Source organism: Corvus moneduloides, chromosome 2 (genome assembly GCF_009650955.1).
Source record: "Corvus moneduloides isolate bCorMon1 chromosome 2, bCorMon1.pri, whole genome shotgun sequence".
Lineage (NCBI taxonomy): Eukaryota > Metazoa > Chordata > Aves > Passeriformes > Corvidae > Corvus > Corvus moneduloides.
The window spans coordinates 53391445-53416149 of NC_045477.1; the positions used below are offsets into that span (position 1 = coordinate 53391445).

At 42.8% G+C, this 24705-nt stretch overlaps 1 protein-coding gene across 1 annotated transcript in view; it reads right to left on the minus strand.

Annotated features, from left to right (window-relative positions):
- Positions 1-24705, minus strand: part of LHFPL6 (LHFPL tetraspan subfamily member 6) — a 138828-nt gene that overhangs the window by 77848 nt on the left and 36275 nt on the right. The gene's annotated exons all lie outside the window — the stretch shown is intronic.

A 24705-nucleotide genomic window follows, 5' to 3' on the forward strand; every position in this document is an offset into this window, starting at 1 on the left:
TGAAAAGATCTTTATAATCAGAGAACTTCAGAGAACAACCACTTGTGTAACATAACCTCTGCACTCCTATCTGCTGCCTGGGCCAAAGACAAATGTGCAGCATCCAGCGAGCGCCTGCCCACACCAATAGTTATCACTTTAACTATCAAGTGCTCAGCCTTTATTTTTCCCATTAAACTGTGCTTCTCTTTTACTCAGAACAATGCTGCCTACTTTTATGAAAAGCTTGAAAAAGGTTTCATCAAATAAAGCATAGTGAAGTGCAGCTGGTTCATTCTTGTCTCTTGTGAAGGCAAGCAAAAGAAGCAATTTTAAGACTGCAGCAAAGAGTCACTTTAACCTGGCATAAATCCAGACTCCTCAGAAAAGATACTATGGAACTCTCCTGGCTCTTCTTTCCAGCTGTGTCAAGGTTCTGGCTCTAGAATTCATATTGCTGCATGGTGGGGCTCATCTCATCAAGTCAGATAATATTATTTTTTTTCTTTGGGTTTTTTTTGTTCTGTCCAACTTAGCTTCCAGCTGCATGGCATACCTAGGATTCCTAGCAATGCAAGCCTATGAAAGCTTATGCTGCCCACCAGAGGTGCCAAGAATGAGCCAGCTGATGCAAAGAAGAAGGTGGGCCCACCACTCTTGGAGGTAGCAGTGATGTCTCTGGATGAGACATCCTTTATAACCACAGCTTCATGTTCAAAAGGCAAAATCTTGTCATGAATGCAACATTCTCAGTGATGTAATTTCCTGATTTAAGAAGGCAATCTGCTATCTCAAAACAAAATATCTACCTTTTAGATAAAGTTGTGTATGATGTGATGACCCATAGTAAGAGAGGACTAAACTCAGTGACACAGGAGTTTCATTTCAGTTTTACAATTATATTATTTCCACTTAACTATACACTGTTACTAACTTCAGGATCAGTGTTTAATCCTAGTAATGACTGTACAGCCTCCTAAAGACCAAATATAACTGCAATCCATTAACAAGAGAGGGGTAGGGACAGAGCTGAAGCTCTGAGCCGCTGGTTGTCCCCACTGCTCTGTTTCTCACAGCTCCAAAAATAAGCTTTCTCGAAAAATAAACCTACTCTAGAGCTCCCAAGTATCACCAGTGCAACCACACAACACCATTTAGCCTGGGGTCCAGGGATTTAGCAGGCACAGGAATTTAGAGACAAAAAATCCCTGCCTGAAAAAACTATAGTCTTGGGTACCCGTTAGCCAAAGTCATGCCAATGGATGCATGGAGCCCCTCCGAAGCCCTGGGAGCCCTATGGGGGTTCCATAAAGTTTGGTTAGGACCAAAACTGGAAATTAGGAATCCAGGGAAGGCCAAGGAAATGAATGGCCTATAAATCTTTGGGGATCAACCAGCTTGATTCCAAGGAAGATATAAAGGAAAAAGGAATTAAGAAGTATGGGAAAGAACATAAATGGAAAAACTGCCAAGAAGTAATAAATGAGGAGTCAGGAAGAAAGGGTGTGGGATACAAGAATGAAAAAAAAGAAAGGCTTAGGGGTAATAAAAAGAAGGATTTGGGCCAAAATGTTTGTCAAGCACTCTAAGGAGAAGCAAGACTTGAAAGTAGTTTGTAAGAGCATAATGCAGCAATGTGACAGGGTGGATCTAAGAACAGCAATAAGATCCCAAAGACGGTGAGCATCTGTCAGAGTCAGTCTCTGTCCAGTCCAATTTCATGCTCCAGAGAGAGTATGAAGCTCAGGCCACCTCATTTTCCATGCAACCACGTCAGGCTGACACCCTGAGGCACGAAACTTTCCATGTTGTAGGTATTTATTCCTTGAGCTTGTCACTCCATAATGAACAAGGACCACAGCTAGTCATCTGCTTATTTGAGAGAGTGCTGGGATCCTGACAGCCTGCTAAGCAAGCAGCAAAGCTAGGGAAGAGTGGAAGAGGTGTGGAAAGAAATGTGAGAGATCTCACAGTTAATGTGGAGTGGAGGCAGTGATGTAGTTATAGCCCTACTTTTATTTTCACTTGATGGCACAAAAAGGAAGGTGAGGAGAATCTTTTAAATGAAATGTGACATTCCCTTATTAAAGTCTGATTTAGACTTCAGCAGTCTTTCTGCTTTGTACGAGTTTCAGTGCTCCCACACCATGGGCAGCCAAACAGAAGAGATTTAATAAAATAAATTTCAATGGTAATTTCCTGAATAATGAGGGCTTGTTTTCTAAGCAAACAGTCCTTTTGGTGTTGTTATCAAAGATGACAGGGCTAGCCATGTTGTAAATATGAGGAGGGGAGACATGGTCTCATTTATTGGCTTGAAAGTCCTGCTAGGCATCTTTGTTTCCTGAGCAAACAAGTCTCTAGTGCGGACTGCATGGAAAAAAACTCATTATCCAGTTTTGTGGGGGCTGCTGTCGCTGGAAACAACTGCCTTGCTGCTGGTTTGTCAAAAGCATCATTGTCCAGCAGTGGGCTGCTGTGGCCCCACCAAGGTCCCAGCATCTATTGTTGCAGTTTGATGCAAGCGGCTTCCACTCACGTCAAAAGTGGAGCAGAGTCAGCATTCCCTGCCACATGTTGGGGTGACCTTAGGTAACAAATCTGCTGCGTTCCTGGCCTGTGAACCTTGGAGTCACAGGCTTTGTTTGGGTCCACAGATAAAAGTAAGTAACCCCTTCCAATCATTTACAGTAATCTCTTATACACTATGAAAGACATCCCAAGCAGAGTATTTATATTAAATACAGAGAGCAGGGGGCCTTACATTTGAGGAAAAACTAGAAAATAACTGAACAATCCTCAGAAACATTACTAATAATGCTCCCAGACAAGGAAGTGTGGGTTTCTCTATCTCATCAGTCTGCCTTTGCAGCCACTGTTTGCCATAATAGGATTCAAAGCTCCTCCTGAGATTGTATCTGCCCTCAAGGGTAAATAAAGTCAGAGCTGGAACTTTCTGACACAACTTTGTCACTGCCTTATTAATATTGTCAGGCAGTGACCGGAGAATGGGCGACACCAGCAGCATAGCAATTTTAAGGAAACATTTCCTATAATGAAAGTAGCAGCAGTGGTGGCCAACAATTATACAAATACAGTTTGGAGGCTTTTCCTCACTTACTTTTCTGTGGAGCCCACTTTTCTGCACAGAAAACCCAGTGGGAGACTGCTTTGTTATTGCTGAGTTCAATGGAAAATGCACAGTTGCCACATAATTCAATATTATATGCATTTAGGGCCTGACCCAAAGCCAGCTGACATCAATGGCACAGCTGCTATTAAAACTAGGAAGGACTGTGGTTTGGGCTCTCACAGACAAGTGTTCCCAAGCATAAAACTTTACAGGAAATTATCAACTAATGAACAACAGCACTGGAGGGGATGCTGTTTGGAAGGTAACATTAAGTTTTCAGAATTACTCACTTTAAAAACTGTGGTTTGGTTCAGGTTTGCAAGTCAGTGTCTACCTAAGGAGAGCTATGAGCATTCATTAATCCTTATAATCCCTTCCAATTCACATGTGTTTATAAGGATGCTATTCTGGTCTTGCCTTGGAGAGATTTTTGGGCCAACTCCCAAAACTGCCATGTAGTAAGCTTAAAAAAAACCTCTCAGAGGTCATGAGTTTATGCTTAGGTATTTTTAAATGCTTTGAAATCCAGTGCTGCAGTAAAAAGGGCCTGATGCTTGCCAGACTGAGAACACAGCTTGGGGTTTCTAATGGTTACCTGGGGTGTGGATTAAATAACAAGGTACCGTAGGTCCCGAGCCACCTCTCGCACTCCAGCCAGCTCTGCACGTGCTCTTCCCTCCATGGCAATGCCCTGGGGTGCACCAGAATATCATAGTCCTCAGGGAACAAAACAAGGTACCCGAATGCCATGAGCAGGTACAGAAATAAACACATGCTGTGCCTGGGACCAGCTTTTCTTTCTGGCTGATGGGCCATGGAGATGAGAAGGCAGGACAGTACTGTTGTGAAAGTGACTCTGCCAGTGCCCCTGGCTCCTACTCAGAAGAGCTTTATCTTTCAAACTAGTGGCTCTTTCAGATACGCAATTCTCTTCACAACTGCGTGACAAGGTGTATGCTGCGAAAGGTAAAAGCTAATTCATCCCAGCACCATCCAAAAGCTCATAAAAGCTCTTTCACTACTAAGCCCCCTTGCGTCTTAGTCGAGGAAGAAGCAAGTCCCTTCATCCTGTGGGATTAGACCACAATGCCTTCCACCAACTCTGCTGACACAATCAAGCCCTTCTCAGAGCAAATGCTTTGAGAATCAGGAAAGTAAAGAATTCAGTATGTTGAGATATGGTAGCTTTTGTACTGGCACCCTGATAAGAAAACAATTTAATACAGATACGCACTTGCATCCTTTGAATTCCCATACACTCTTCAGGCAATTCATGTCACACAGAAGGCCAGCTCGAAGCCTAAATGCAATAAAGACATTGAATGGTTCTTACCTGATATCCAGCTGGGTCTTGGCCATGTGTTTGGAATTTTAGGTATGTTTGTGGGACTTTGAAGATACACTGGTTTTGTGCTGGCTTGAATGCTGAATTACTTGCAGTGAGGAACCCTTTCTGAATGTCCAAAATATCAACATTTAGCATGGTTGCCATTGAAAGAAACCAAAGATCTCTCTGAAGATTTCTTTACTAAAGCATACATCATCAGTGCATAAAAGGGTCATGAAAATGGTTTCCTTTTGTGACCTTTGTCATAGAACCCTCTGGCCAAAGCAGTTTGCAAAGGGTTGTGCAGGGGACTTCGACTGAGCCAGTCATGTAGCAGCGGTTTTCCTTAAAAGGTACAACTGCAATAAGCTTCTCTACAAGCTCATTCTGCCACTGTACCCACAAGATTTGGGGGCCACAATGACAGAGGCCTTTCCCAGAAAACTTTGCAGAGATGTTTGCAAAGACACTGATGACAGAGCTGCAGACACAAGATCTGCTGCAACCTCTCCTGCAGGTTCAGGTGCCCAGCAGCCCCACAAGCTGCGTCCCCCTGAACTGCTGAATCTTCTTTTAAAGAGATCAGGCTGTTTTGCTTTCCTGGAGATACAGGGGAAGGATCTATATGCTCTGCACTGAACGATCTAATGTAATTTGGGGACAAAGCAGCTATTAATCACTCCTATTGATATACAGTAGCTTTATTAATAGAAAAACTGCCAGCAGTGTCAATTACTCATACACGTATGTATGCATATTCTATACAAAGAATGGAAAACAGACTTCCACCTTCTATCGGAATTGTAATTGGTAGAATAACTTCTGAAATGTGGGATCAGGTTTTAATAATGTTAAAATATTGTTTTGTATCACTCCCATGCCCTAATTTATCTCTGCCAAGCAGCAAGGCAGGCTCAGAGCCATCTGAATGCTGTGATTAACTAGGTTGCTGACTATCTGTGTATTAACATCAGATCTGTGATAGTTTCCCAGTGCCATGCTACATACAGAAGAGGATAAAAAATTAGTTGATCATCGGTTATTAAGGGCAGATGGCATAGCTGATGGCAAGAGCAAGCTCTTTCCCCACATCTCCCTTGCACATAAATTGGAGCATTTAGTCTGATTCAGCAGTTTAAACTCTTTTCCTCCTCCGGCTGTGAGCGGTTGCCATGTTCCGGGGCTCTGCCTCAGACTCCTGCTCTACCTGTCAGGGTAGGTGGGCTGGAGAGGGCAGCAGGGATGCCTCTGGGTCCCAGTGAGCAGCTGTCCTGCCCCAGAAAGCTCTCTGCATGGAAGGTGCTTTCCCCTCCTGTGCCATGCTGAGGAACCAGTGCTGCTCAGGAACTCTGGAGGAATGGTAAGAGAACAGGTTCCACTGGTGCCAGTGACATCACACCATATGGCTGCTTGTGATATTGGAGGGCTGGATTTGGTGATCCAGGTCCCCCCTTGTACTTCATATAAGAGAGAAATGGTATTTAGGTATGGAAGATGTTTAAGAGCAAAGCTGTCTTCTTCATGAATGCTGAATGCTGTCACTGCCTGAGAAGCCCATCTCACCTGGTAAACGCTTGATTTCAAAACACATAAATAAACCTAAGAAGCTCCACAATGCAGAAGTTTCTGATGAACCAATTACAAGCTTTTCTTTGTTCACCATAGCTATTTTTCCATTAAAATCAAACCAAGTTTTCCCTGTGTTAACTTACATGCCCCAAAAGCCCAAATTCTGTGGAGGCTTACTTAACAGTTTCACACTGCCAACCCCCTTTGGTGCATCTCCTTGTAAGTCAAACTTAACATATGTTATCAGCAAACTTAAGGCCCTGCAGCAACAATTACAACAAAAACTAGGCCCCTGCACAGCTATCCTGCACATCTAGGAGCCTCCAGGAAAGGAATACAAAACATTTTCAGCCAGCTTTCATACCATCCAAATGATGTAATTTATTTACAAGCCACCTTGCATTCCTTTGCTCCTGCCACAGATACAACACTGCAGACACAGAGGTATCAGTCCAGCAACAACGTGCTTGCTGCAAGGACTCCTCACCAGCAAGAGGTCACGCATCCCTTGGCTATACATCTGCCATGTTATGAGCCATGTGACTCATAAATATTTCTCACCTTTGAATAAAACAAAAGAGAAAGCTGCAGCATGTTGAGACAGAGTTTTTCTACAGGCAACCCTGCCTTCTCAGCACAGAGAGGCAGCTCAGCTGCTCTTTCACAGCCTGAAGCATCCATAACACCTCTACACCCACCAGGACCAGAGAGCTCATCAAAGCTGACACATTAGGGCCCTGTGTGCTCTTGGCAAAGTCATCTTACCTCCTTAAAACTTAGTAAACCAAGCCACAAAATGAGCTGAAAGAAGGTCCTTTATAAAAAATAGATATGATTCCTAAATTAATCCAAACAAGCTTTCTTGTGTAACTTAATTTCTTTCCACACAAGACACAGAAGAACATAGCTGTGTGGAAAAATCCCTAGACTAAACAGAGGACACCTTTTTGAGCTGTCCACCCCTTCAGAAGAGAACTGAAAAATCAGTTTGGTGCCAGATCACACTTCATTTTTGTTATCAGGTTGAAGAGGAGAAAAATTTGATGGTTATCATAGAATCACAGAAAGTTAAGAGGTTGGAATGGCCCTTAAAGATCATCTGGTCCCAAGCCCCACTGCCGTGGGCAGGGACACCTCCCACTAGATCAGGTTGCACAGATAATCAATTTAAAAGTTCTTGTAGAGCAGGTGAAGGTGGATCCTGATCAGGTGGAGCACTATCCAGCTAGAGTCTTATCCCACATGACCATACTGACATCCTAACATGATTTTTGACTAACATTGTTAACATGAATACCTGTCTTAAGTTTTATACAGCATCCATTTGTGGGATATGAAAGCAGAATGGCTTAAGGGAAGGGAGTAATTCTGAAGTCTCAACATGCAGTAAGAAGTAAGATTCTTCTCCTTTTGAGAAAGTTAATTCAGAAATCCTACAGTGAGGTTAACAGGATTAGTTTTCCAGTTGCCACTGACTTTGCAAGCATAATACCAGATGGAGACTGCAGAGAGGGAAGGAGGGGGGAAACTGACTCTTCAAAATGCTGGTTAATTGCAAAGACCCTGTATTGCTTAAGATGGGACTTGCTGACAGGGAGAAAAATATATCAAAGCACAGAGGAAAGACATCAAAATATCAGAATTTAGCTGAATAAATCTCAAGGGATGACAGAAGATCCGTTGCTTAGAACTCATATAGAGGGATTTCTTGTCCTGCTTGCATCTTGCATGAAGCAGTCTTTTCTTTTTTTCCTTTTTTTTTTTTTTTTTTGTTTTTGGTACAGTTGAGTTCTATTCCAGAAAAGGGTGAAGAGGTATTTTCAAGACCAGTCAGAAATTACTCCACACAGATCAGGAGTTGGGATTTAAAGCTAACTGTTGGTGCAGATATAATATCCATGAAAATCTGGTTGAATGGGAGGTGTCTGCTTGCCTACCCTTGGAGGTGCACTGCATTATCCATGTAAATACTACTCTGAAGGCAGATGAACTTCCAACAGATCAGAAGCAGTTGCTTTAAAAATGTGGATATGTCATGTCGTTTCTACATATTCTGATGTGAGGGCTGATCCCCTCGTTTGAATTCCCTGCCCTAGGCTAGGGTGAGGTACCAGTCTCACGAAAACCTGCTTCAGAGACCAAGGCAAAGAGAGGGTGAGATGTTTTCCCTAGGGAATTGCCTGTATCAAAGAAGCTCACAGCTAACTGCTAGCTAGGAAATTTCCAGCCTGAGTAACACTTCCAATTGCCTGAATCAGCTCAATTTCTCCATGCAAAGTTACAGTTCCACCTACTAATTAGCAATCAACAGAAATCAATACTCTGCATTGGCAACTGACATCCTCCATCTAAAGGATGAACTGTCATCGCTGTGGTGGCTCAGCAGCATCTGAGGCAAGTGCAACAAAGAAGCTGAAGGCTGAAGAACTTGTTCACCTACAATTGATGCCAAAAAGCCTCTTTTAAAATAAAGACAAGGGACTTCTTCTGAGCTCAGGCTTACTGCAGAAGGGCATTTGCTGTCTGTCCCCCACCCACTTACCCCTGTGTCTGGGTAAGAATCTATCTGAAAGCCATCTTGCCCTCAGAAGGAAGCAATACAGAAAAAGCCAGCAGCAATTTCTGGCACAGTGGTTTATCAGAGGAGCTGGTTTTCACCCCAGCAGCCTCACTCTGTTCCTGAGGGGCAGTAAACCCTGTGTCCCCTCAAGCCTCCATTTGTACATCATTCTGGCAGCTTCTGCATATTCTGTATCCGTGTGGTGGTCCTTCTTCTCCTTCTAAACCTCTCTACCAGTGAACACATGGGGAGGGTAGCTTGTCACCATAACTTTAGGCTTCCAGTAATCAGAACCCAAGTGACAATTCGGAGGAAGAGCAGAGCATTTAGATCTACTCTCAGAGACACAAAATGAGCCACCTGGTGCAATTAATAAAAAATGATGGAACAAGCCTAGGCCATTTGGTTCATCAGAGTTCACTTAGCTTTTCTATTTAACGCTCTATTTCCTCCAAGAAGGCAGCTCATGATTTACCGAGTAACACCGGTGTGCTTCTATGGCTTTAGCTTGGAATGCCAGCTGAAAATATGTTTTACTCTGTTTGTATGTGCATAGAGACCTAGTTTTGTGGTGAAGACACCCACTACACACCACCTCTTCTGCCATTCCCTACCTGCTGGGGGCCATTTTAGGTCATACACATTCTTACTTTTACCACCCTCGCCACCCTCTAGCCCAACACTACATCCCACCCCAGAAGTCCTCTGGCACTGATCTAAAGAAGAGGAATGTGCAGGTGTGTTCCCAACTCATCTGCCCCATTACTACTGAAACTTGGCATTCAGTGTCCCACCCACTTGGAAGAAATGTCCTGGAGTTACTCCTGAACTTAAATGCCATGATCTGGAAATAAGAAGGAGAAAAAATAAGTTTTCGCAGTTTTCCATTTAAAATTAATTTCCCCAGTTTCCCATCCAACATTCCTCAGTCAAATCCCAAAGAACTTCTTGACCTGCAACTGCCTATTCGTATCAGGGAGTGCATGAAGCATCCCCAAACCTCCCACTGTGTACCAGGGAAATCCGCCTGCTCCAGATCTGCCCTATTTCCTCCTCCCAGTCCCCTGGAGCAGCTGACAGCTTCTAACAAGGAGCTCTTTGTTCGATAAAATGTTACACTGGATATTACCAGAACTTTTAAAACGGATGTTTTAAAATTCCCCACTGCCTTTGTAATGGGATTTCTCCCAAGGCCTCACAGGGTCCTTTCCCCTTGCCTTAATAGACATAAGCTTCTGCAGCTCTAACCAGAAAAAGGACTAAATTCAGTTTTCTTCACCTTCAGAAGACTGGCTAGAACAGCTGAAAATGAGGAAATCCAAGGAAATCCAAGCAGGTGCCATATCCTGCTTACCTGCTCCCTGACCATAGTCCATATGATGAAAACAATGCTCCTGCACTGAAGAGTCCATTGCTGTAGCCAGATATCTTAGCAGCGTCTCATGTTTTGATTTATTTCCTAGAAACTGGTGTCTCAAATGTTCAGTTCTTTTGGTAAACCAGGCAACTGCTGCTCCAAAGGCTTTGTTTTCTGAGCTGTTCTCATTAGCTTCATGTATTTCATGTTTTTACCCACCATTTTCTTTATAATTTCACATAAAATTCCATTTGCTGTGCAGTGACCCAGTTTCACAGCACATCTGACATCCCTTTGATTTTTTTTTGCTGCCTGCTCTTCACTTACAGGTAAGAGCAAACGTAAGAAGTCTGCAGCTGGCTTCTTTGTGTGGGTCATTTAGACAGATTAGAAACACTGAGGGAAGCACTAACTCCGCTTCTGGCTTCAATCAATACTTCCTCTGAGTTTGACACAAGTCCTCTCTATTTCTTAGCAATCCTTTGCTATGTGATACACTGACTGCCTGATCTCTTCAGGTTGAATAGCAACCTGGCAAGTGGCACTTCAGTAGGTTGCTGCAGAACCCAAATAGCATGTCATGCCAAGTCCCATCATTACCCAGCCTTCTTTTTTATGTATGTGTATACATGCTTGTTATGGCAGAGACACTAGAAGGGAGAATAAAGTTAACAGAAGGGAGAGGACATGTCAACCTTAACCGTGTTTTCCCTGATGGTAACAACTGAACAGCTTCCAGCAAAAATATTTAGTTAGGCTCATTGTGTGCAGGCTTCAGTATCTTACTGTCTGAATGCATTTGCTAAGTTGCCCCAGTAAGTGAATGCATGTGCGTATGTGTTCATTTCAGCTGAAATGTTCAGGTGTCTCACGCATTACTGATGACTCTGGAGATGCAAAAGCCACCTCCTTCATTTCCTTTCACTGCCTGGGGAGAGGTAGGAGTCTTGGAGGCAGCAGTGGTGGCATATGACCCAGGGATTCCCCTCAAATCAGCCCTGTAGCAGAGGCACGTCATCCATTCATTCAGCCAACTCAGGGCAAAGCTGCAGCTGGTTCAAAGTGGTTGACACTGGAAACAGAAGGTGCCTTGGTCATGATGGGTAAGGTGACCTCCCCTGTCTGCTTCCTTTGGCATGTAAGACCCAGTCTGGAGGTCTCTGCACTCGCCCCCAATGTGGCTGCAGTTCCATCACTCCTGGGGCTGCCCCAGTCAGAGGGTCTGTGCACCATGGCTGCCCCACATGGCTTTGCACCACAGCCAGCCCGAGCCCCCTCCACCTCCAGCTCCGCATGCTGGCATCAGCAGCACGCACAGAGATGACCCAGGGGACAGCTGTCTTGGGGGTCTCTCCTCTTCTTTCTCTAGGAGCAAAGCCATGTTCATAAGGGTGCCTTCCATCTCCCCCAACTCCATGTGTTTCCAAGCCCCACATAAGTTGTCCATCTCTTCAGGTCCCTTTTGATCCACTGGGTTTCTGGAGCAACTCCTCCTGTGCTTTGTAAACAGCATTTGCAGGGATGTGGATGGGGAACCTACAGCTGGGATAACACCACACTGTAGCAAAAGACATCTCTGCCTTTCCGAGCCTTTCCTCCAGAGCATTCCTCTCCCTGCTTTCAAGATCTCTCATCTCCTAAAAACCCTCAGGCTTTTTTCTTTCATAACTCTATACTCTTTTAATGTAAGCATGAATCAAATTCTGTTCTTTGTCACTCCCATCTCTAGACCCGGAGTCACAGAGGAGATTTACGAAGTTACGCTGGATTTACACCAGGATAATGAGAGAAAAAACTGGCCCTTTGTCTTTATATTTTAACTGCTTCCCATCATATTTTTTATTTGTGGCAGTGTTATTGTTAGATTTACTTTGATGTTCCTGTTTGAAATTCATTAATCTACAGCTTTAGGAAAGCTCTTTATATTTGCTCTCTACTTGGAATATGAAATTACTTAGCTTTACAAAGTATGTTATAATATTCTAAATTTATGACATTACTATTATCTGAGGAATCTCCAGCTATTCATGCATATTCCCCCTTTGTTTCAGGCCCTTCAAAGTTAGTACAGCTAATTCTACATTTTCTTCTCTTGGCATCAGTTGCACGCTGTACTGAATGCTATTAAATTACAGATCCCCACCCCTTTTCCTGGAAACTTGCTGGCTGGCAGGGTAAGATTAGATCTGGATATTATATGCAAGGTTTTTTTAACAGCATAGCTTTAGGATGCAGATACTATGTGAAGCTTCAGTGTGATGCCGTCCTTAAAAGCATTAAAAAAATTACATTAAGTAAAATGATGTCACTTCTAATCAGAATTTTTATCCCTTTCTTTCCTGATTAGTGCAGCCTTTAGCAGATTTACTAAATATCTCTGCTAGCTGCAACGGCTTCACCTCATGGCATCTTGAGTCAGCATTTCTGGCAGAAAGCACAGCCATCGAGTGAAATTCATAATGTAAATTAGCATTCAGCACTGGAACCAAGGACGTCATTAGCAAATGTTTCCAAATGACCTGTGGCAAACCCACTTCCTCACCAGGCCTGCTTCAGGAAAAATCTTAATTGTTCCCAGAGGGGAGGGGGGAAAGCCTCCTGATGTTCAGCTGGACAACTTGGCAGGGGTAATGGCAGCAGCTCTGCTGGGTTGTGCCAGGTGGTGTCCATGCCAGCATGTCCCACAGAGGGATCTCCATGCCTCTCTCCATGCCCAGTGGTCCCTGTGACAGTAAATAACACAGTCCTGGTGGCAGGGAGCCACTCCCCTTGTATCCTTCAGAGGAGCACACTCTAACACCTCCCATCCATTCCCCATCAGGAAAAACCCAGATAAGCCCATGTGTCTGTTGATCTTTTTGAAATTAGGTCGCTCAACACATACCCATGTGACCTAGTGCATTTGTCAATTACTGGATTTTTGAGAATTTTCTCACTAATTTTACACACGGATGATTGCATTTACCCATGTCAAAGCTCTTATTTGTAACCTAACTGATAAAACCAATAAAAACCCATCTACAAATTTGTAGCCTACGAATTCATTCCCTCACAGGTCCCTATATGAAGTCCCTGCAGTTGCTTTCATAGCTTTATTTCCTCTGGAAGCAAACAGAACTATAATTTTTTCATATATATAATTATAAACAAATATAATTGTTTTTTAAAAATACCTTCTGAAATATTTAATGTCAGCAATGAGCTCATTAGCTATTATTTGCTTTGCTGGGAAATGCCAGGTGCAGAGCAGATTGCTATCCCCAGCCAAGCCAGGATGGGAAGATCATCCATCCCAGGACCCCGTGAGATGGGCCAAAGGAGAATGCTGGCAGGCTAGTATGACTCCAGATAAAACATACTGAGATATTTGTGCAGAAAACATAGCCTTATCCTGTAACAAGAGTTTGTAGCTCAGGGATTTCCCAAGTCAGAGTGAGTGTCCAAATAAAGGTTTAGTCACTTTCTGCAGCACTGCCTTTCCCCCACCCTTTGCCCAGGTGCTGTGGCCTCGGGGCACTCCCACGCTGGTGGCGGCTGCCAAGATAAACAGGTGCCAGGTAAGGTCAGACCCTGTGTGTCAGAGCAGGCTAGAGAGAAGATAAATGGGATTTCTCCCGAGACAGACTAAGGCAGATCAGGCCTCCCTGTGCCATGTCTGTGTCCCATTGAGCTGCTGACAACCTGGCCCTGCAGTGGTGTCCAGTGCTGAAGGAGATTCTCCTGAAATGATGTAAAATAAAAATACTCTCTGTTTGCTGCTGGCCGTTTCTCCATGGTGCCTTCACTGAAAGGCTGGGCTAGAAGCAGTGAGTTCCCAAAGGTAGTGGTGATGACAGCAAGGGTGGGTGGATGGATGGATGGATGGATGGATGGACAGACTGCTTGCTCATATACCCCTCCACTGCCATCAGCATGGGAGCTGCTCTCACCAGGGCTTCCCATTTACTGGCGATGTAGATTTAACTTTGGAGGCTTCACCCATAGCCCTTGTTTGAAGCCCATGCCAGCCATGGGGGTGGAAGCCATGTAGAGGACAGGCAGTAATTAAAGCTGAATTTTGAAGCATAGGGATTTCTCCTCCTCCTTCTCTTACCCCTTCCTCGAGCCTAAGCCCTGGGACAATCTCTCAGAGCAGAGATGAAAGGCCAGGTTCCTGTCCCTGAGTTTATTAAAAAAAGTGCAAAGGTGGCAGGACAGGACTAATGGTGTTGCTGAGCTGCCAGGTGACATGGGATGGCTTCAGGACTCCAGCACGTGCTGTCCCTCTGTACCCTCTGTGAGCAAGACCCCATGCTGTGCACAGCACAGACCCAGAGCCTCCCTCCCACCCAAGAGACATAGAAAGACTTGGCACCCAGCTACCCACAGGGCACATGAGGGGCTGCACACCCTCTTGCATTACTTTCTACCTTAGAGTCAGGACACGGGATCCAAAAGATTATAAGAGCCCTAATTAAATGCATAAATTGTACGGAACAACACAAAATGCGTCTGCGGCTTTGGAGGACTATGACAATTTCAGGCAGATGGCAAGAGAGGAATTAGCACTTCTTGCAGCACCCAGGCAGAACAGATGCAATACATAATGAGGGTCAGGCAGCAGCACACAGCACAATTCCCTTTGCTCTCCCAGCACACACAGAAACGCTAAGTCACTGTGTCACTACAGATTTTGTTGCTGGAAACACGATGAGTGTCAATTGTCAAGGTAAATTAGTAATGCTGCATAAGCAGGAGCGGGAGGTAGAAAGGGAGCTGTGAAAGAGGCAGCTCTAGAGACACAACGCTTCTTAAAGCAGTTTCTCTAAACTCTTCCTTCTCCCGTATGCATACTGCTGTTTGTGAGAGGTGCACAGTCAGTAACTCCCTCTGCAATGGTTGTTTGTTTTAAATTCCTGATGGGAAATATATTAAGTTAATTAAAATTGTTTCAAGGGCAGTGATTCATGAGGCATCTGACTGCAGAAGAATAATGCATCTACCTCTCTACCTGACTTGTTGGTCAATTTCTTTGTGAATTGCTGTATTTTAATTCATGAAACAGTAAAACATCAGAGAAAAGCAATGGAAAGTTACTCTGTGCTTAACTGTGCAAGAAGTATATTCAGGAAGGAAAAAAGTGTAGACTTAATTTGTCAGCAGGTATAAAAATAGGTCTTGAGGCATTATCTGAACTTAAGAAAAAATTTTAATTGGCTGCCTGGGGCCCTCCAGTATTTTCATTTTTCTAAATGAATTATGGTATATTCATTATACAATAGGTGACTACAGGTGTGGAAGTGTTTCTGTGCATTCATTCGGTGGTTCATCCACAATCTGAAAAACTAAGCCAACCAGGTGTAATGAGAAATCCCTGTTTAGGTGGTTGAGTTCCTTCTTCTTTGTTCTGCTTTTCTGCTGGCAGTATTTGAAACCCAAATTTGCATGAGTGAAAAATCTTCCTTGGAAAAGCTAACTCACACTTTGGGGTTCCACTGCCTTGCCAAATAATTCAAGCTGCTTAAATGGATTTGCAAAGTGGATGCTCAAATGCAGATTAAAATGTGAATCCACTTCCCAGAAAATCATGTAATTTATAAACGAGAAATCTTCAGACCTTGAGGTAGCCAAAGTAACCTGGCTTTTAAAGGAGATTACCTTCAAAAGGCTCCGGCTACCAATCTGCTGGAGACTGGATGTGCGACTCTTAAAGCCCCAGAACAAAAGATCAAAGACTGCCTTGGTCAAGCAAAGTATTCCAGTGCTGGGTAAATAACTTCTGCTCTGCAAATAGCATTTTCCCAAATGCTGTATCACAATTCAGATCTTCTGACAGATGCAAACACAGGCTGGAAAAGTGTGACAAAACATGTCCCATGACTTGTGAGAAGGAATTGGTTACCTGAGCATATCCAGCACATTTGAAAACTGGGGTACAGGGGCCATAATGCTTATGAGAGTACAGACATAACCTCAACACTAGGCAGTGCTAGTTAATGGCAGCACTTTTAAAGCAGGATCCTTTAAGGTGGAGCTTTCAGGGGTCCAACCACCACACAACCCTAAAGGGGCAGCTCTGCAGACCTGCTCCCCAACTGTGCCCCTAAAAACTGCATCTCCATCTTCTCACCAAGCCCCACGCCACCACACAGGAGGTCATATCTCTGGACACAGGGGAAAGGTGAGGAGGGGCAAGGTAAGGAAATGCTTATCCAGGAGACCTCTCCAGTGGGCATGGTCACTGGTGGGGACAACCCCACCCTTGAGAGAGGCAACAAGTACTCAAAAGTCCCTCTATCTACAAAGGCTGTCACAGGGGCTTCGTACTTTCCTGAGTCACCCCACCAGCATAAAGACCTCAGGGACCAGATTCCCATCACGCCATCTGTGGTGAATTTTTGCTGTGTAAAATGAGTGCAGGAGGGCTTAAAATGAGAGTGAGGTTTTAAATAGCCTTCAAGGCATGAGGGAGACTGCAACATCTGGCTGCTCATCTTCTTCCATCTCAATCAAGTGCCAGATAGAATTATGAGGACAGGCAATAAGCAGACAGGAATAATAAGAGAGGAAAGCAAATCTCTTCAAACCTGAACATGAAATCACAGCACCTTCATCCTCTAGAGGTTCAGGCAGTCCAGTAAAAGAGTCACATCTAAGAGGCTTTGAATCTGTGTCTTGTGACATGTGCTGTCAGCCTAGCACAGAGCATCAGCACTCAAATAATTATCTTCCCAGCAATCAGCACCAAATCATAGTAGAAGAGAATTGAAGAATTTCTACAAAAGAACATTAACTGGAGAGCTAAATGATAAATGCTGCAATGTTGACACAGTCTTCTTGCAACTCCCAACAAGCATATTTTGCATTCCAGCTGACTCAAGGCATGTCCTGGGTAGTGGCTAAGAGCACTCAGCATACCACAGAGAAGCCTGACTTTGAAACAGCAAGCTCTGGAATACTCACTGGAGAGCTAACACATGTCTCCAGAAGAAGGAGCACAGTGGGACCTTTCTACACTGCCCTGCTTTCTGCCTCTTCCACTAGTGCTCACAGCAGGGGTGGAGGGAAAAAAGAAGAGGAAGAAATTAGTGCAATAAAAGGCAGCCAGCCCTGCAGCATCAAGATTCTGTACAATCCTCACATTTAACCACAGAGTCATGAGATGTGGCTGAACAAAAATCCCTTTGGCTCACCATACCTGCTGGCTTTTGGTATGGTTTGTATCATAAACACAAAAGAGAGCAAGACTACTTCAAAGCAGCATCGCTTATTGTCGAGTGTACAGGGATGGGTTAAATCATAGTGCAAGACAGTGCAGTGCTTGCACATTTTATAATGATTTTTCACGGGTTTTTTTCTGCTGTCATTTGCAGTGCCTTCCCTAGGGAAATCATTTCCTCACCTCTGTGATGGTGGCATGAATGAAGACTGACCCCTGCCTAGGAAGCCACATTTATTTATGTAAGGTGATTGCATCCATAATATAAAAGCCATGTTTGGCCAGAATTCCTTCATGTCTCACTTTTATTCCCTCTTACTACTTCTGTATTCTTCTCTGTCACAATCATCGCAAATTACGTTATATTTTACCTTTTGTTTCACTGGACATTTTTATAGAAACCTAATTCTCTAATTTTCAGGCTGTGTCTTCTGTATCTTTGTGGTTGACAAAATTTTATCTTTATAATAAGTAACCTTTGGCCAAAGATCTCTTTCCAGTCACTCCCATGCAAACCCAAAATAATCCACCAATAAGCAAAACTTAGCACCTAGACTGGGCACGTCTGAAAATGCTTTGATGTGAAATAGTTTTCTTAGATGCAGATTGATTCTCAAGTGAGTCTACACCAGTAAGCTTAAGCAAGATATGTACTTTTATATGTGCAATACATCCCACCAGTAAAGAGACTCTGTGTAGAGTTACTACAGAGTAGTGAGAGCACGGTAAATTTGTGCATGAGCCTTATCTTACCTGGGCAGACAAAAGCTTTTATTATAACCCCCATTCCACCACATAAGTCTTGCCTATAAATATTAGTCACACAGCATGGAAGAATCAATTTTTATGATGATGACAAACTAAGGCACAAAATTGAGCACTTATATGCAGGTTGCCTTTGGGCCTTTGGGCCTTTGGATGATTCACAAATTAGTCCTGACCCTCCTGGATCTAACTTTAAATATTTCACTTCAAATGTTTCTACTCTTTTAAGTACCCCTTAACATAGCTGGAATTTAATCTGCCTACCACTAGGAAATGATTTGACACAGACTCTGAGTACAGAAAAATAGATGTTTTCAAGAACAGACTCTTTCAGTTCCTCTATTCAGGAGAGAAAGATTGGTTTTATTTAGTTTCACATTGTAGGACCATATTTCTTCACTTCTATTTAGACAGAGTAGTCCTTTATTTTTCCAAGTAGTTCTGTTAAAATCAAGGTTGCTTGTCTCCACTCTGTCTTAAACAGAAGTAGACTACATAATCTGAATTATTTGGGTTTCACATGCAGCTGCTCCTACTAATGGCATAATCTGATTCTTCCCATTGTACTAAGCCACTTCACTTAGGCCTGTTTATGTTGTACTGGAGCTCAAGGCATATCATCTTAAGTGTTATACTCTTTACATAGGCATGATCTGTCACCCTGGCTTAATTTTAGGATGTTCTGAGTAGATCTTTGGCAGGTACAAAGCCTCTTTGAAAACAGTAACAGCTTGTCTGAGTTTCACAGTTTGGCAAGAAATAGATATATACAGGACAATTGTGTGTCTTTTAGTGGGATGAGATCTCACTTCTTTCTCTTTCCTCCACAATGCTGGGCAAGCACAAAGATATTTTTAATGTACCTTTGTGACAAAAAGATTACCAGGAAATATTTTGTTTGGATTTTTTTGTGAAAATCTTTTTTTCAGGGACACAGGCATTTAGGATATACCTGAAAGCTTCTTCCTGCTCATCCTGGTAAGGTATGATAATTTTCAACCTTTGGTTCATGAGTTTATTCCCTAATCAGGGCTACAGCACATGTCAAAGCTGTTCACTTTGAATGAAAAGCTTTTCCAGACTGAAAACTCAATTTATTCCTGTTAGTGACATTAAGATAAGCAGTCCCTCAAGGGATCCCAGTCCTTATCTGATACACTGCGTTATTTGCAGGCTCTGGGAGAAATTAGGTGGAGTTTCATGTACACACACCTGGGACATGTGTACCCTATTGAACAGGATCTTTCATTTGCACATCAAATGAAGCTTTCCAGTAGCTCAGTTGAGCCCTGTTCAGTTGCTGAATATCATCCCTGTTACAAGAGGCTATGATAATGGCATGCCTATATATCCTAAAGACAAAGGATTACTGCTCTGCAGGAGGTGGCTATCAATCCCTTGCCTATAGTCTTGTATAATGACTTTTCTGTAACAAAGTAATACCTTTTTATACCTTTTTGGAAAATGAGTTAACCCCTAGGAAAGCTTCATCAGATATCCTTCACGGCCCCTATCACAGTGGTGAGATCAATTATTGATGTAAGCAGCACCGAGGAAGTTGAGGCAGGGTGCCATGCAAACCCAGAACACGTGCCCATGCACACCATGTACACGCTGGTGTTTGCTTTACTGGTGTATGCCCCTACCATTCCCTTTCTCTCCTGCTATTTAACCTGGTCCAGTCTTCCTTCACCTTCATGCTACAAAGATGCATGCTGCTAAGTCTGAACAAGGCTTTGTGCAGACTTTTTCTGGAATCAAATGTAGGCAAGTCCATATGAGGACAAGATTCATACTCACATGAAGAAATTAAGAACATTAATACAAGTATATTAAATTCAACATTGAAATTGAAGTCATTCAACCAAATTAAACACTTAAGTAGGAGCTGCCCTTGAGCCTGGAAATGGCCTTCTTTCCACTTAAAGGAGAATTAGCTGTGGAAGCTAGCTACGACCAACACACCAAGAGAACCAAGAGTCCAGAGAACATTATGCTTGAAAAGGTTTTAAAAGACTAAACAGGGAATTTGTTTAGTCAGAAACAGAGGGGTTTTTTTTTTCTGAGTCTTAAACTCAGAAACAAAAATCCACTGGGGAGCTGGACTAATGAAACCTACAGTGTTGCTTCACTTCACCTCCTAAATACATTACCATAAACATCTAGGCAATGTAATAGAGAAGAACAGTATTTTCCTAGGGATTTTTGAATAATCTCCCTGCACTGAACTGAGATTGATACCAGTCTCATGGCATGATACAAAATGGTTTGAATTACCTTCAAAAAGGGTATTTCCATTTCTTAAAATAGCTTCCCAATTTCAGAGTAATTTTTGTATAACCATATTAGGCAGCCTAGTGTTAACTTCATACCTATTGAAGATTATAAACATCGCCATAAGGAGCCAAGGTCAAATGCTGTGTGAAAATTGAGCTTGGCTTTACATAAATACAGTGAGTATTCCTGACAGTGGTGGAAAAGTCAATGTCCTTTTTGATGGAAGAACTGATTGCTCTAGGACTAGGTAATTGGCACTCACTTGGCCATGGGAAGTCTTAGGCTCCCTCTCTAGGTGATTTGTCACCTGGAGCTCAGGATGTGAACTATACATCATGAAAATTCTCAGTGGAAGAATTTCTGAGTAATAGAAGAAACACAAGAGGTTTCCTAGATAATTAGGAGAAGACATAAGTAGTAAAGGACTGAACCACAGTAAAAGCAACAGAGAAAATTAAATACTTGTTCAAAGTGGGCAAGGACTTCACTAGATAAATTTCTGATTATTATATATGCTAGATCAAGAATTATGAGAATGTGATTGGGATCAATAACAATCATACTTCAGAGAATTTCAGTGCTTCTTTTCGGGTTTTACTTCAAGTCAGATCCGACAATTTGTTTCTTAGAGTAACAGAATGCAGTATTTCCTTCCTAGAGGCGAAGATTGTGCATCCATAGCACAATCCCAAAGCTGGGAAAGTACACACAGGCTGTAGTTTTTCCATTAAATATCCAGTATAGATAACAAACTGTCTCTTCAGTTTTTCCAAAAATCAGATATCACCCAGTCTTTTCCATAACCTGTCAAAGCTCATGAGAAGGGATGTCAGTGTCATGACCCCCAGCTATTGGGAAAGGATGGTGAGGTACAGAGCTATAAAAAGATTAAATCACAAGCACCCACAAGCTGATTAGAAAAGAAAGAAATCCTGATTTCCAGGAAATCCTTTCTCCAACTCTTGGGCTTGTGTCCCATACAACTGGCAAAGGCAAGGCAAGGAAGTCTACAGTAAGTTTTTGAAGATCTCACTTGAGTCTGTGTTCTTCTCCTTCTCTGGGCTCACACCTAATTCAGCAAGATCCAAAAGATGCCCAAAGTGCTACTAAATGGGTTAGCCTATGTGATGGAAGTCACTTGGTGACTCTGAGCAAGAACTAAAGGCTATAATCAGACCGCCTATAACAAACTTCAAATTTCTCTCATCTCAGTGAAGTCACTAAGAATCAGACAGTCCAGTTAATTACAGTTTGAGTCAACTGCCTAAACATAAGCATTTGGTGCCACCCAAAATTCCCTAGGGTATCTCAGATTGTCTGCACAGGCTTGGTATGTGTGACATAAGATCTGTGGGAAATCCATGCAATTCTGGAGAGGCAGCTGGAGGCCAGGTAAGGTTCCTTAGGGCATCTCAAATGATGCTAAACACCTGTGTTAAGGCAACAGAATGGAGATTTTTACCCCCCAGTTCTCTGTTGCTTGATCCCTTCTGCACTTCTCAGCTTCTCCAGAAATTGCATCGAAAATCCTGCCACTGAGATTCCGAAGAACTTTATATCCACTTTTCAGAAGTATAAATAATTATACAAGGCAAGAGGGAAATCAAGCCTGTTTTCTCCCCACCTCAGAGAGATATGAGAAATACACTATGAAGAGTTAAACATTTGTGTTGGATTAAATTTACCATGTCTGCAGAATTTTCTATTGAAAGGTTACCTTTGAAATAATGTTTCAGCCAGCAGACTTCTGCTTCCCAGCCATTAAATTCTGTTGTAATAAACTTTTACAATATGCATCATTATAGGAAATTTAAATAGGCTTAGCTCTTGAGTGAGAATCACAAAGACAGTAGAAGAGAGGGAAGAAATGCAAGGTGTCTGGCTTCTTGAATATTTAAGAAAAGGTTCTTCTTTATTAAATAATGCATATGAGGAGAGGGATTTGGACTTCTGAATTTTCAAGGTCAGGGTGGAAGGAGGTCTGCCTGGAGAGCCACAAACTCCTGATCTCAGCCCTTGCCTCTGCCTCTGTCTTTGCCACGTGGCCTTGTGCAAATCAGAGGACTACCCAGCCACTGAGCCCCTTAGTCCAATTGTGACTGAGCCCCTGGGCGAATGGGTTGTTAATACTCACCCCTCTCAAAGAAGAGTCATGGCAATTGCTCTTTTTATTCTTCACCTTATTGTTCTCATATCTGTGAGGACAGGCTTAGAAAATATAAATGGCTCAGCTTTACAGCAAAACGGTTGCTGGTGGTTTAAAAGTAAAATTCAGAACCACTTTTCTGCTTATAATGAGCATTGCAATGCAGAATGGGCAGCTGCAGAAAGTCCAAATGAGAGACATGGAGGATCAGCCTCCTTATTATTACAATGGTTTATGGAGACATTTGGCCTCAGATATATTCTCCTTCCTATTCTGCTGGTAATTCATGTGTTTAAAGTATAATATAATTGTCCACAGAGACCTTGTTACACTCCTTTCTAAAGCTCTAAGCGTGTTAGTTACTTAACAGACCTTCTGTCACACATGGGTGAAATGAAAATTCCCTTCCTACAGAAGAGTTACATTACCTCTTACATTTGTTTTAGAGGAAAGGATTTATATCCTATTTTGTTCTTCGTGTATTCTTGGAACATCAGCTATCGGCCTTAGGATGGCTAGGCAGCATACATCAGCCAATGTTGAATTTCATGGCTTGGTATAAACACAGAGAAAGATAGCTGATCCTCGCCATGTATAATGTGGAGTTAGATAGGGGTTGACAAAGTCCACGCTCTTAAAATAACAAATCCTTCATCCTGTCTATACAAGGAATGGAACAGAGGCACTGCACCACCTTCAAAGTCTTCTGAGAAGCAGGAGGGAAATATTAAGACAGAAAAACTGTCCTGATATACTCCTTTTCCAATTATTATTCTGCTTCCTTCCCCCTGCCAGCCGACAGACGGTTGCCTTAACAAGCAATGTCTTACATTCATCAAATATTATATTCCTTAGGATTTTCTCTCCTCCTATTGTTCAACAGCAGATTTCAGCTGTTCAGAAGTCTGTGGGTTCACAGACTTGGCTTGGCTGTTTGGGTCGCTGTGCATCTCTGGGATGCAAACTCCTTCTTTGATTAAGTGAGCACACAGAGACCCCTGGATCGGGAAGAGGGGAAGAGAATAGTCCGAAATATCACTCATGATTTGCATTGCAGTGTCCTTTGCAATCAACAGGAGACTCCGGTGCCCTCCATTTAGGATGCTGGATTCCTTCCCACCAGACTCAGTAATACACTTAATTCTTACAACACCCTGGCACTTTATTTTATTTCTGGCAGTGCTTATTCTAAAGGTCAAAGTCCTCACTGACTTTCTCAATTGGCAATACTATTTTATTTAATTTTTTTTAAACTGCAGAAGGCACATCTCTCATCTGTCCTGAAGCACTTTTGCAGACACAAAGGAAATACAGTCCACAGGGCAACCTCTATAAATGAGTACCAACAGGGACTCCCCAAATTAGTCCTTCAGAAAAAGCCTTAGTAAATGAACAGACCTGCTGGTTGAGAAACTCAAAATATGACTCAGATGCCGAAGTGACTATCAAAGCAAAGGGTCTCACAAGTTCCTATCCAGGAGGCAGAAATATAAATTTTTAGTGTGAGTGACATTTATTGGTGTTGGTTCTGATTAAGGGAAACAAAAAAAAAGAAGGGATGTTCATTAAAGTCTCCACTCTGGCTTTGCAACTTCATTTTAAATCCAAAACACTGCCTGTCAACAGACAGGGAAGGGGGCTTATTGAAAGGTGACCTGTGCTCTCTGTCCTTCGATGTATGTTAAGTGCTGCTGTATTGAAGCCAACCGAGGCCAGAGTCTGGCCTCGTAAATCTTGGTAGGTTCTAAGCTGACATGTAATTTACTGTGAAAGAACAACTCAGTTTTCCCCAGCTTTGAAAAAGGAATAAGGGCTGGTCGCCACTGCAGATCCTTTTGCCCCTAATGGTGAGATCCAGCAGACTTTGTTGAGGTCTGCAATAAGAGACCTCAATTTTGTTGTCTTCTGACATTAGCTGAGAAAGGTAATAACTATTCAAAGAGTTTGTCTCTCATAATAAAATGTAAGCCAGTGAAGTCCCTAATTTACTCACATAGGCAAATTAAAAAGCTTTGGCTTACTCTAATGTGTCACTTCTTGCAGCATTCCCCCCACTGTAGCTAATGAAATGTTACCAAGAGTGACACTCTAAAATCTGAGCCTGGGGATGAAATACCCTCAATGCAATGTAAAATACAGGGCCCCCTGTGTGGGAAGGTAGTGGTCCACACCAAGTGACCCTCCATCCCCCTGTTCTTACTTCTTGTCAACTTTTACCAAGATTTTTGCTTCAAAATGATTCATCTGGAGGTGCTGTCCCATGCAAAGGAAGGCAAAGCTCTTTTTTTAAACACATCAAGGAAAAGAGTTCCTCACCCTCAGCTGGGTTTGCAAACCAGTTCAGTAATTACCTTTGGCAAGGGAGGAAGGGGAGAGTGTTTGCAAGCCTCTGTT